Genomic DNA, 12,500 nt, shown 5'->3' on the forward strand with positions numbered 1-12,500 from the left:
TACTACTACTACTGTTATTGTTAATAATAATAATAATAATAATAATAATAATAATAATAATAATTCATTATTATTACTATTATTATTATTATTATTATTATTATTATTATTATTATTATTATTATTATTATTACTAGCCAAGCCACAATCCTGGGTTGAAAAGGCAGAATGCTACAAGCCCAAGGGCTCCAATAGGGAAAGCAGCCTTGTGAGGAAATGTATACTATATAAAATATTTCATTTTCTCAGGTCATTAGACGGAATATACACACACACATACACACACACACATATATATATATACACACACATATGTATATATATATATATATATATATATATATATATATATATATATATATATACATAATTTTTAGAGTTCCCATGAACAATAGATATATGGACCAATTATACAGTAGTTTTACCAATAAGCTTTACGAAATCTTTGTATGGATAATATCACTCTTTTATAAAGGAACCTTTGATACTATGTTTTTTAAGGTTGTGTATCGTGTATAGAAAAATTACAATGTGATTGGCGGAAAGACATTTATCTAAATTAAACTTTTTGTGTTTTGTAAGTTTGTCTTTCACACTAAAGACATTTATCGAAATTCAACTTTTTGTGTTTTGTAAGTTTGTCTTTCACACTAAAGACATTTATCGAAATTCAACTTTTTGTGTTTTGTAAGTTTGTCTTTCACACTAAAGACATTTATCGAAATTCAACTTTTTGTGTTTTGTAAGTTTGTCTTTCACACTAAAGACATTTATCGAAATTCAACTTTTTGTGTTTTGTAAGTTTGTCTTTCACATAAATTTCAAAATAACGTAATTCTATATAGTTCTATTTTTTTAAACGTGACTGTATTAATACACATCTGTTGTTTTACAAATACAGCTTAATAAAGAGGAAAAACACACGCACATAATAGATATACAGTATATTTACGTATACAGCTCATACTTAGATATATCTACAATTTACATGTCACAATGTGGAGGTATTAATAACTTCATAGTTTTATGAAATAGAATTCTAAATATAAACTTATTTGTATTGTCTTTCACTCCGTCTCTTTACTTTTCCATAGTTTTACAAAAAAATGAGATTAAACTTGTCATATCCTATTTCCAGCTTCGGTCCCCCAAAACGCTTCAGTTTTTGAAGTGCAACAAGAAAATTTCAAAGATCAAATGACAATGTTTGCCATGTAAACATCGTAAGCCTTTTGTTTTGCAGGTAGTAAACATTGCGGTCAATTAGAGTTTGTTTTTATTTACCTGTGTTGTTTGATTGTTCTTTTTTTTACGGGTTTTCTCTCGTTTATTTTCATCTGTGTTTTCCTTATTTATTATTCAATCTTTACGCCTTTTCTTTACAGGTACGTTGCCCTGCTGCCTTTGCCGGTATATGGTAGATTACAAACGTGAGTAAAGATTATATTCTAAAATGATTGTTAAGTTTAATTGTTTCACAAATAAATTTGTGGGGTGTAATTTTAATTTTCACCTTAAGCTATTCCGTTATTTTAAAGCGAGTGCGTTGGGATATTTTTGCAGGAAAATATAAGTGATTTATCTGTTGGGTAATGAATAGAATTTTATATTCATTTCCTTTGAGATGTGTCATTGGAATGTGTACTGTACATATCAATATTATATGTATATACATACATACACATACACACACATATATATATATATATATACAGTATATATATATATATATATATATATATATATATATATATATGTATATATATATATATATATATTATATCTATGTGTATAAATGTGTGTATACGTACATATGTATATGTATATGTGTGTATATATATATATATATATATATATATATATATATATATATATATGTATGTATGTATGTATGTGTATATATATATATTCCTGGTAGTTCTTTTTTATATATCTTATTGCAAATTAGAGTTATAAATGTACTTTGCTCAAACCAGAAAGGTCTCCCACGTCCAAGAATGAGAGCTATACATCACTGCATTTTTATTTTCAGCTGAATACCTAATAATAACTGTCGCTTCTTGTTAACCTTTCTTGAGCCTTTGGTGGACATATTTTTTCATATATCTCAGACTCTCCCATTACGCCTGTCACATTTACTCAAGGCTCCCCCTCTTACAAATGCATTTACCCTTTTCTATCATTGCCTATAAGAGAGATGCTGATTTAAAGGACTTTTCAAGGTTCCTCGTGAGAGGTAAAGGCAATGGATGGGAAATGACATAGAGACTGGCCTCCTAAGGTTGGATCAGGGTGGACTAGGCAGTGGTAGGTAGGCCTATAGTCTCTCTTACACGACGTAGAGACTGGCCGCCTAAGGTAGGATCAGGGAGGATTAGGCAGTGGCAGGTAGGCTTATAGGCTCTCTTAGAGACTGGCCGTGTAAGGTAGGATCAGGGAGGATTAGGCAGTGGAAGGTAGGCCTATAGGCTCTCTTAGAGACTGGCCGCGTAAGGTAGGATCAGGGAGGATTAGGCAGTGGCAGGTAGGCCTATAGGCTCTTTTAGAGACTGGCCGCGTAAGGTAGGATCAGGGAGGATTAGGCAGTGGCAGGTAGGCCTATGGGCTCTCTTAGAGACTGGCTGCCTAAGGTAGGATCAGGGAGGATTAGGCAGTGGCAGGTAGGCCTATAGGCTCTCTTAGAGACTGGCTGCCTAAGGTAGGATCAGGGAGGATTAGGCAGTGGCAGGTAGGCCTATAGTCTCTCTTACACGACGTAGAGACTGGCCGCCTAAGGTAGATTCAGGGAGGATTAGGCAGTGGTAGGTAGGCCTATAGTCTCTCTTACACGACGTAGAGACTGGCCGCCTAAGGTTGGATCAGGGAGGATTAGGCAGTGGCAGGTAGGCCTATAGGTTCTCTTACACGACGTAGAGACTGGCCGCCTAAGGTTGGATCAGGGAGGACTAGGCAGTGGTTGGTAGGCCTATATTCTCTCTTACACGGTCATGGACGACCACATTAAATTTTGGAGATAGTTCGGATCCATTTTAAAAATAACGTCAAAACATATTGACAGATTTTGACGGAATTTCCACCACGGATGACTCCATTGACGTTTGACGGAGGTCAGAAATCTCATGGCTCTTGTTCCCTTTTATTTTCACTTGGTTCGTTGCATATGGTGTCAGAAACAACATATTCGTTTGAGAAAATTCAAGGTTTTATTTATTGCAATGTTAACCAGATTTGTATTATGTAATTTATTTACCACTTTCGTTTATTTATATTGTATGTTTTTTTTTGTTACTCATTATGGGTATTATTGTTATCATTATGATTAGATTAAATTTTACAACGCTTCCAGAAGACTAAAATTACTGCCAGATCTTTGTTCGTAATTCTTGTTTATTATATAATTAACGCATTCTGTTGCTCATTTCTTTGACCTCAACAGAACTATTTTAAATGATATTCAGTTTATTTTTAATTGCATCTATAATATCTAAGATTAAGACTGTTGCATACTGGATGTTTTATTGCATAATGTTCACGTTTCGTTATCGATAGAAATCGCAGCATCCTGATCTCAAGTCAATGTTTGTCTTTGGGTTGCTGTGGCCTGATTGGTAACGTCTCTGGCTGGTGTTTGCCGGTCAGGGGTTCGAGTCCCGCTCAGACTCGTTAGTGCCATTAGTGTCTGCAACCTTACCATCCTTGTGAGCTAAGGTTGGGGGGTTTGGGGGAGCCTATAGGTCTATCTGCTGAGTCATCAGCAGCCACTGCCTGGCACTCCCTGGTCCTAGCTTGGGTAGAGAGGAGGCTTGGGCGCTGATCATATAATAAACCTTTAAACCTTTTAAAGGGATTTTATAACCCAAGTTTGCGTGGAGCATGTACTTCTCTCTTTGTTTATTATTGCAGTTATGAAACAGTAAATAGAAGTTTATAAATCTCTTTGTTTGTAAAGGGTATTTTGGTGTATGTAATGGGAATATCTCTGGGTATTTCGTAATCTGAAATTGGAAAATGTTTTAAAGGGTATTTTGGACTCTAAAAGGAGAAAATCTTTGTTTTAAAGGGTATTTCGTTTTCTAAAATTGGAAAGTCTTGGTTTTAAAGGGTAACTCCGAGATTCAATAGGAAAATCTCTGTGTTTAGAGGATAATTCGGAATCTAAACTTAGAAAATCATTATTATAAAGGATAATATGGAATCTAAAATTGGAAAGTCCTTTTTAAAGGGTAGTTCGGAATCTAAAGTTAGAAAATCATTATTATAAAGGATAATATGGAATCTAAAATTGGAAAGTCCTTTTTAAAGGGTAGTTCGGAATCTAAAATTGGAAACTTTAATTTTAAGGATAATTTAGAATGTAAAGAAAACACTGATAGACACAGCTTGAATTATATTAATGAAGGAGAGTATGATGAAAATTTTAGGCTCATTAATAAGCCGTTTACGTCATTAACCCCCCCCCCAATGAAATAATGCGAACTATAAAGAAATATCCTTAATCCCCACTTATCCTGCAGCATAGAGTTTATCATTGAAGGAGAGTATAATAAAAATTTTGGGTTCATTAATAAACCGTTTATTCCATTATCTTGCGCCCCACAAATAAAAAAAAAATCGAAAGATAAAAATATCTTGCAGCATAGATTTTATCATTGAAGGATAGTATAATAAAAATTTTGGTTTCATTATTAAGCCGTTTATTTCATTATCTTGCGCCCCACAAATAAAAAAAATAGAATAAAAAAAGCGAAAGAAAAAATTATCCTCAACCTCCACTTATCCTGGAATTTTACTTCTATGGATATTCATTGGTAAATGGGGTCCCATGAGTGATGCCTTATGCGAAAGATAAAAATTTATCCTTAATGCCCACTTATCCTGGAATTTTACTTCTATGGATATTCATTGGTAAATGGGGTCCCATGAGTGATGCCTTATGCGAAAGATGAAAATTTATCCTTAATGCCCACTTATCCTGGAATTTTACTTCTATGGATATTCATTGGAAAATGGGGCCCCATGAGTGATGCCTTATGCGAAAGATGAAAATTTATCCTTAATGCCCACTTATCCTGGAATTTTACTTCTATGGATATTCATTGGAAAATGGGGCCCCATGAGTGATGCCTTATGCGAAAGATGAAAATTTATCCTTAATGCCCACTTATCCTGGAATTTTACTTCTATGGATATTCATTGGAAAATGGGGCCCCATGAGTGATGCCTTATGCGAAAGATAAAAATTTATCCTTAATGCCCACTTATCCTGGAATTTTACTTCTATGGTTATTCATGGGAAAATGGGGTCCCATGAGTGATGCCTTATGCGAAAGATAAAAATTTATCCTTAATGCCCACTTATCCTGGAATTTTACTTCTATGGATATTCATTGGAAAATGGGGCCCCATGAGTGATGCCTTATGCGAAAGATAAAAATTTATCCTTAATGCCCACTTATCCTGGAATTTTACTTCTATGGTTATTCTTGGGAAAATGGGGTCCCATGAGTGATGCCTTATGCGAAAGATAAAAATTTATCCTTAATGCCCACTTATCCTGGAATTTTACTTCTATGGATATTCATTGGAAAATGGGGCCCCATGAGTGATGCCTTATGCGAAAGATAAAAATTTATCCTTAATGCCCACTTATCCTGGAATTTTACTTCTATGGTTATTCATGGGAAAATGGGGTCCCATGAGTGATGCCTTATGCGAAAGATAAAAATTTATCCTTAATGCCCACTTATCCTGGAATTTTACTTCTATGGATATTCATTGGAAAATGGGGCCCCATGAGTGATGCCTTATGCGAAAGATAAAAATTTATCCTTAATGCCCACTTATCCTGGAATTTTACTTCTATGGTTATTCATGGGAAAATGGGGTCCCATGAGTGATGCCTTATGCGAAAGATAAAAATTTATCCTTAATGCCCACTTATCCTGGAATTTTACTTCTATGGATATTCATTGGAAAATGGGGCCCCATGAGTGATGCCTTATGCGAAAGATAAAAATTTATCCTTAATGCCCACTTATCCTGGAATTTTACTTCTATGGATATTCATTGGAAAATGGGGCCCCATGAGTGATGCCTTATGCGAAAGATAAAAATTTATCCTTAATGCCCACTTATCCTGGAATTTTACTTCTATGGTTATTCATGGGAAAATGGGGTCCCATGAGTGATGCCTTATGCGAAAGATAAAAATTTATCCTTAATGCCCACTTATCCTGGAATTTTACTTCTATGGATATTCATTGGTAAATGGGGCCCCATGAGTGATGCCTTATGCGAAAGATAAAAATTTATCCTTAATGCCCACTTATCCTGGAATTTTACTTCTATGGATATTCATTGGTAAATGGGGCCCCATGAGTGATGCCTTATGCGAAAGATAAAAATTTATCCTTAATGCCCACTTATCCTGGAATTTTACTTCTATGGATATTCATTGGAAAATGGGGCCCCATGAGTGATGCCTTATGCGAAAGATAAAAATTTATCCTTAATGCCCACTTATCCTGGAATTTTACTTCTATGGTTATTCATGGGAAAATGGGGCCCCATGAGTGATGCCTTATGCGAAAGATAAAAATTTATCCTTAATGCCCACTTATCCTGGAATTTTACTTCTATGGATATTCATGGGAAAATGGGGCCCCATGAGTGATGCCTTATGCGAAAGATAAAAATTTATCCTTAATGCCCACTTATCCTGGAATTTTACTTCTATGGATATTCATTGGAAAATGGGGCCCCATGAGTGATGCCTTATGCGAAAGATAAAAATTTATCCTTAATGCCCACTTATCCTGGAATTTTACTTCTATGGATATTCATTGGAAAATGGGGCCCCATGAGTGATGCCTTATGCGAAAGATAAAAATTTATCCTTAATGCCCACTTATCCTGGAATTTTACTTCTATGGTTATTCATTGGTAAATGGGATCCCATGAGTGATGCCTTTTGAAACTCGGATCTGGAAAGTAACCTAGAAATTATTACTGATGGTTTAGTGCGGTGGCGTAGGGTGGTTCGTTCTGCCTGACTCTCGTGCGAACTACTATCAGGCTCATATGTTAGAGGTTGTGGCATTTTTCTATGTTGGTTGAAGTGCCATTGAAAAAGTGTTGATTTCTGGTATGTTTTGCTTAGGTGTCTGTTGTTTTTATTATACACACAAACAAGCATACTCTAACTTTATATATAAATGCATATATATATATATATATATATATATATATATATATATATATATATACATACTGTATATATATATATATATATATATATATTTATTTATTTATTTATTTATCCTCATCATCGTCATCTCTCTCTCTCTCTCTCTCTCTCTCTCTCTCCTCTCTCTCTCTCTCTCTCTCTCTCTCTCTCTCTATATATATATATATATATATATATATGTATGTATTTATATACATATATATGCATAAAAAATATTTAGTAGTTACTGGATAAATAAAAACTGCCATTTTACTGATTACCCTTTTTACTGACAAGAAAGAATTAATCTATGTCACGATTTGATTACATTTTGAAATGTTGTAATTCTCATTTGGACACATCTATTCACATTTGAAACGAGAGGAGCACTCAGTAGAGAGCAGACCTCCACCGCGGCATCTTATTTCTCGACCTTTTGATTGACCTTGACCTTGATCTCTACCTTTTTCATACACTCAAATATGAACCAACTTTAAAATTTCTGTAACAACGATATCAAAACTTATGGCTTATTACATGAATTGGACATTTTACTTGACTGTTAAATTGACCTTAGACCATTACCATTCAAAATTTAATTATTGTCAGCTTTTTACATAACAGTTAATCCCAGCAAGTTTCATTACTTTACGATTGAAATTGTGGCCAGGAAGCTGCTCACAAACAAACACACACACAAACACAAGCAAGTATACCTCCTTCCAACTAAAATTTCAATTGCAAATACAGTATATGTGAAATGAAAAATTATTTATGTAAATATACTATGATGTATATGTTATAAATTGTAAGATTGTAAATGTGTATTTCATAATAAATGATAAAAAAGACAAGTCCGTCCTAACGACGAAGGCTCTGCATTTATCGACCGGGAACCAAACGCCCTTAGACTCAACAAAGGTCTAGTGTTCCATGAGATCGAATAGATGGTCCAGTCTGGCTTGTTTGAGTGGCTTCCGGTAAACGCTCAACTTCATGGTTACGTTTTGGAGGTTTCCAGTTCTCCGATCTGGAATGGCGTAGTAATTGATGGAGTGACATTTAATGTGGTGGTGGCTCTGGCCTCACGAATCTTATGTCATGGATTTGTCGAGCTTTGTATTACACTGTGCCATTGGGATAATGTTTTTCTGTAGGTAGGCTATTCCATTTCGTTGGAACGAATTCTCTCTCTCTCTCTCTCTCTCTCTCTCTCTCTCTCTCTCTCTCTCTCTCTCTCTCTCTCTCTCTCTCGTGTTTTTCCTTACGATTGTTCATGTCATAGATTTGCCGAGTTTTGTATCACGCCGTGGTTTTGGGATAATGTGTTTCTGTAGTTAGGCTTTTCGTTTTCGTTAGAACTGATTGACGTCTCTCTCTCTCTCTCTCTCTCTCTCTCTCTCTCTCTCTCTCTCGTATTTGGCCTTACGATCGTTCATGTCATGGATTTGCCGAGCCATGTTTGCACTGCTTTTGGGATAATGTGTTTCTGTAGTTAGGCTTCTAGTTTTTGTTAGAACTCATTAGCCTCTCTCTCTCTCTCTCTCTCTCTCTCTCTCTCTCTCTCTCTCTCTCTCTCTCTCTCTCTGTCTTGCGTTAAAGTTGGCCTTACGATAACTCATGTCGTGGATTTGCTGAGTTTTCATATACCCTGTATTTCGGATGATTTTTTCTCGAGTTAGCCTTCTTCATTTTCTTAAGAACTGATCTCCTCTCTCTCTCTCTCTCTCTCTCTCTCTCTCTCTCTCTCTCTCTCTCTCTTTTACATTTTCATCCATTTATTTTACTTCGTGGATTTCCTCTTGTTCTCTTTCAGAGTTTATCTCTCTCTCTCTCTCTCTCTCTCTCTCTCTCTCTCTCTCTCTCTCTCGTTATTTATCCGGAAGTACATTTGATCATCTTGGAATTCAATATATATGGCACTGAATTGTCATATCTCATATGGTTAAGAGATTGGCGTATTGGATACTCAGTGCGTATCCTATTCTGCATACTATTGTTGTAGGTCTACTTTCGTCACACAATTTACCTAAACGATATTTAAGTATCTCCCTGAAGGTTTAAATGTTGCTCATGAATGACAGAGGCAAGGGACAGTGACAATGCCCTAGCTAGCAGGACAATGCCCAAAAGACTACCCATACATACACACACACATATATATATATATATATATATATATATATATATATATATATATATGATAAGCGCCTAAGGCCCTCTTCTATCCAAGTTAGGACCAGGGAGAGCCAGGTAATGGCTGCTGATGACTCAGCAGGTATACCTTTAGGCTCCCCATCCCCCTTCTTAATTTACAAGGATGGTGAGGTTACAGACACTACAAAAAACTATCGAGTTTGAGCGTGACTTAGAACCCCATTCCAGCAAATCTCCAGGCAGGGACGTTTCCAGTAGGCCACCACAACCCAAGCAAAGGTTAAGGAGAATAGCGCTTTCGTATTTTTACAGAAATTTTTTTTTTTTAGATACAACCATGCACTATAGTCCATTTCTTTTAGCGATGCATATTTTCACAGACTCGCAGCGGTGCCCTTTTAGCTCGGAAAAGTTTCCTGATCGCTGATTGGTTGGAATGATCTCGTCCAACCAATCAGCGATCCGGAAACTTTTCCGAGCTAAAAGGGCACCGCTGCGAGTCTGTGAAAATATGCATCGCTAAAAGAAATGGACTATAGGATAGTGTCCCAAACCTCGTGTTTATTCTTTTTTCATAAGTGGAATAATGTTTGCACGGTGTTCCAGTTTGGTTTCATTTGGATTTTTATTTTCTAATATATATGCCCTTGCAGTGTTCATGGCCTTTTATATGTAACAGTGTCCCAGTTGCATTGTATGAAATAAAATATGAACATTGTTGTTGAACATCACAGTAATGAAAACCGGACTGTGCTTTTTGTTCCCAAAGCTGAACATTTTTGTATAACAAGATTGTATGTGCGTACGTTTCCCCAGCTTTTTTCTTTATGGCAATTGCGTAATTGGTTAACAAGAGGCTTTTGCTGTTATGAAGATGATAGTGTTGTTGATTTCGTTCGTAAAATTCATTAAAGCAAAATTTACTTAACTTCCTTTAACTATTTAACATCGGAAACGCCCACATTAGCTGCTTCATACAGCTGCGCAATGGCTTGCCTATATATATATATATATATATATATATATATATATATATATATATATATATATATATATATATATTATATATATATATATATATATATATATATATATATATATATATATATATATATATATATATATATATATATATATATATATATATATATTTGTATATATGTGTGTGTGTGTGTGTTTGTGTGTGTATATATGCTTGTACATGCGTGACTAATTATGTATTTATGTAGGTAATAAGTTTCCTCTTTTATTTAAATCCTTTCCGTCATGCACATTTACCTTACAAATCCTGGTCACTCACTCGATCATCGTGCCATCCCCTTATCACAGCATCTCATTTGTAGTTCCATAAACCTCTTGTCTCTTCCACTCTGCAAGTAAAAACTTGGTGTCCGCAACAGTTACTTCCATAATTATTTTAAAGTTTACACTATCTCTTTCCACTAGGGCTTCATTTAGTTTTACCTGTATTTAAACTTCTATATTAAGTACACCTTTAAAATACTTGCTCTATTGATTCAGGACTGCATTTACTCCAGACATCATCGCTCCGTTTGCATATTTAAATGTTTAAAGGCAACTCATGAATGGCAGGACAGTGCCCTAGAGACTGACCATATTACATATGATCAGCGCCCAAGCCCCCTCTCCACCCAAGCTAGAATCAAGGAGGGCCAGACAATAGGTGCTGATGACACAGCAGATAGACCTATAGGCTCCCACAAATCCCGCATCCTTAGCTCACTAGGATGGTTAGGTTGCAGCGACTAAAGGAACTAACGAGTTTGAGCGGGACTCCAATCCCAGTCTGACAATCATCAGGCAAGGACGCTACCACCAGGCCAACACAACCCTTTTATTCTGTGAATTCATGCATTCTTTTACCCTATCTTTTTGCTCCAAGTATACTTTTGAAAAATGCTATTTGAAAACCATTCATTTCCAACACTCTGGGGATTTCCAGAAACATTTCTATAAGAAATATTTATTCTCATTTACTGTTGGAATTCATAACTGAAAACAATAGTATTCTTTCAACTACATTTGCATCTGAATCCCTTTGTATAACCAGTGTTTATATTCTCCAAATTAATCCAAGCACAAAAATTCCTGATTCGCAAACACACATCTTTAAGCTCAATTCTCCTTCCGTCTTCACGCTAAATCTTATCTATGTAATTCTCGACCTAATCCATTTGTCCATTTTGATTTAACTCCAGATTTCAGGGATTTTAATTAGTATTCTTTCCTTGTTTCAAACATTTCAGCTACTCTCGTCTGGTTTAGTCTAAGTCCTTCCCCACTGTGGTGCACAATATATATATATACGATAGTAAACTAAAGCAGAGGATATTCTAAGAACACGTAAGAAAAAGAAATGGACATGAACAGGACATATAATGAGAATGACAGACAATAGATCAGTGGTTCCCAACCTGAGGGAAATTTCCCCCTGGGGGGGAAATTTGAAGCTTCCGGGGGAGAAATAATTACAATACCTACTAACTAAAACAAGCTGAAAATTTCCTCATAGTACGTGCGGCAATTTGTTGTTAGCCATTCAGTTCTCAAAGACATGATATTCAAGGGGAGAATTGGAGTGTCTTGCCCATTTCTGAGGCAGGCGAGTGAGCATGAGGGCTGGGCGGGGCATGAAGGGGGAAATCTGGATGGTTGAACTGGGTGCAGTGGGGAAATGACAGAAAAAAGGTTGGGAACCACTGCAATTGATGGACATTAGAAATAACAGAATGGGGTCCCTAGAGATTTTAACAGCAGCAGGAGAAGGATGAGAAAACGATGGCTTGACGTACCAAGTAAATTTGCCGGTATATACTGGCATAGAAAGACCATAAACAGACGTGAGTGGAAGGACATGTCTGAGACCTTTGTTTTGCAGTGGACTAGTTACGGTTGACTATATTACACACAAACACACACACACACACACATATATATATATATATATATATATATATATATATATATATATATATATATATATATATATATATATATATATATATACATACATATGTATGTATGTATTTGCGTGTGCATTTTTTGTGTATGTATATATGTGTTTTCTTTTAATACAGAAACATTAATTTTTTTTTAT

This window comes from Palaemon carinicauda, chromosome 24, assembly GCF_036898095.1.
Source record: "Palaemon carinicauda isolate YSFRI2023 chromosome 24, ASM3689809v2, whole genome shotgun sequence".
Taxonomy (NCBI): Eukaryota; Metazoa; Arthropoda; class Malacostraca; order Decapoda; family Palaemonidae; genus Palaemon; species Palaemon carinicauda.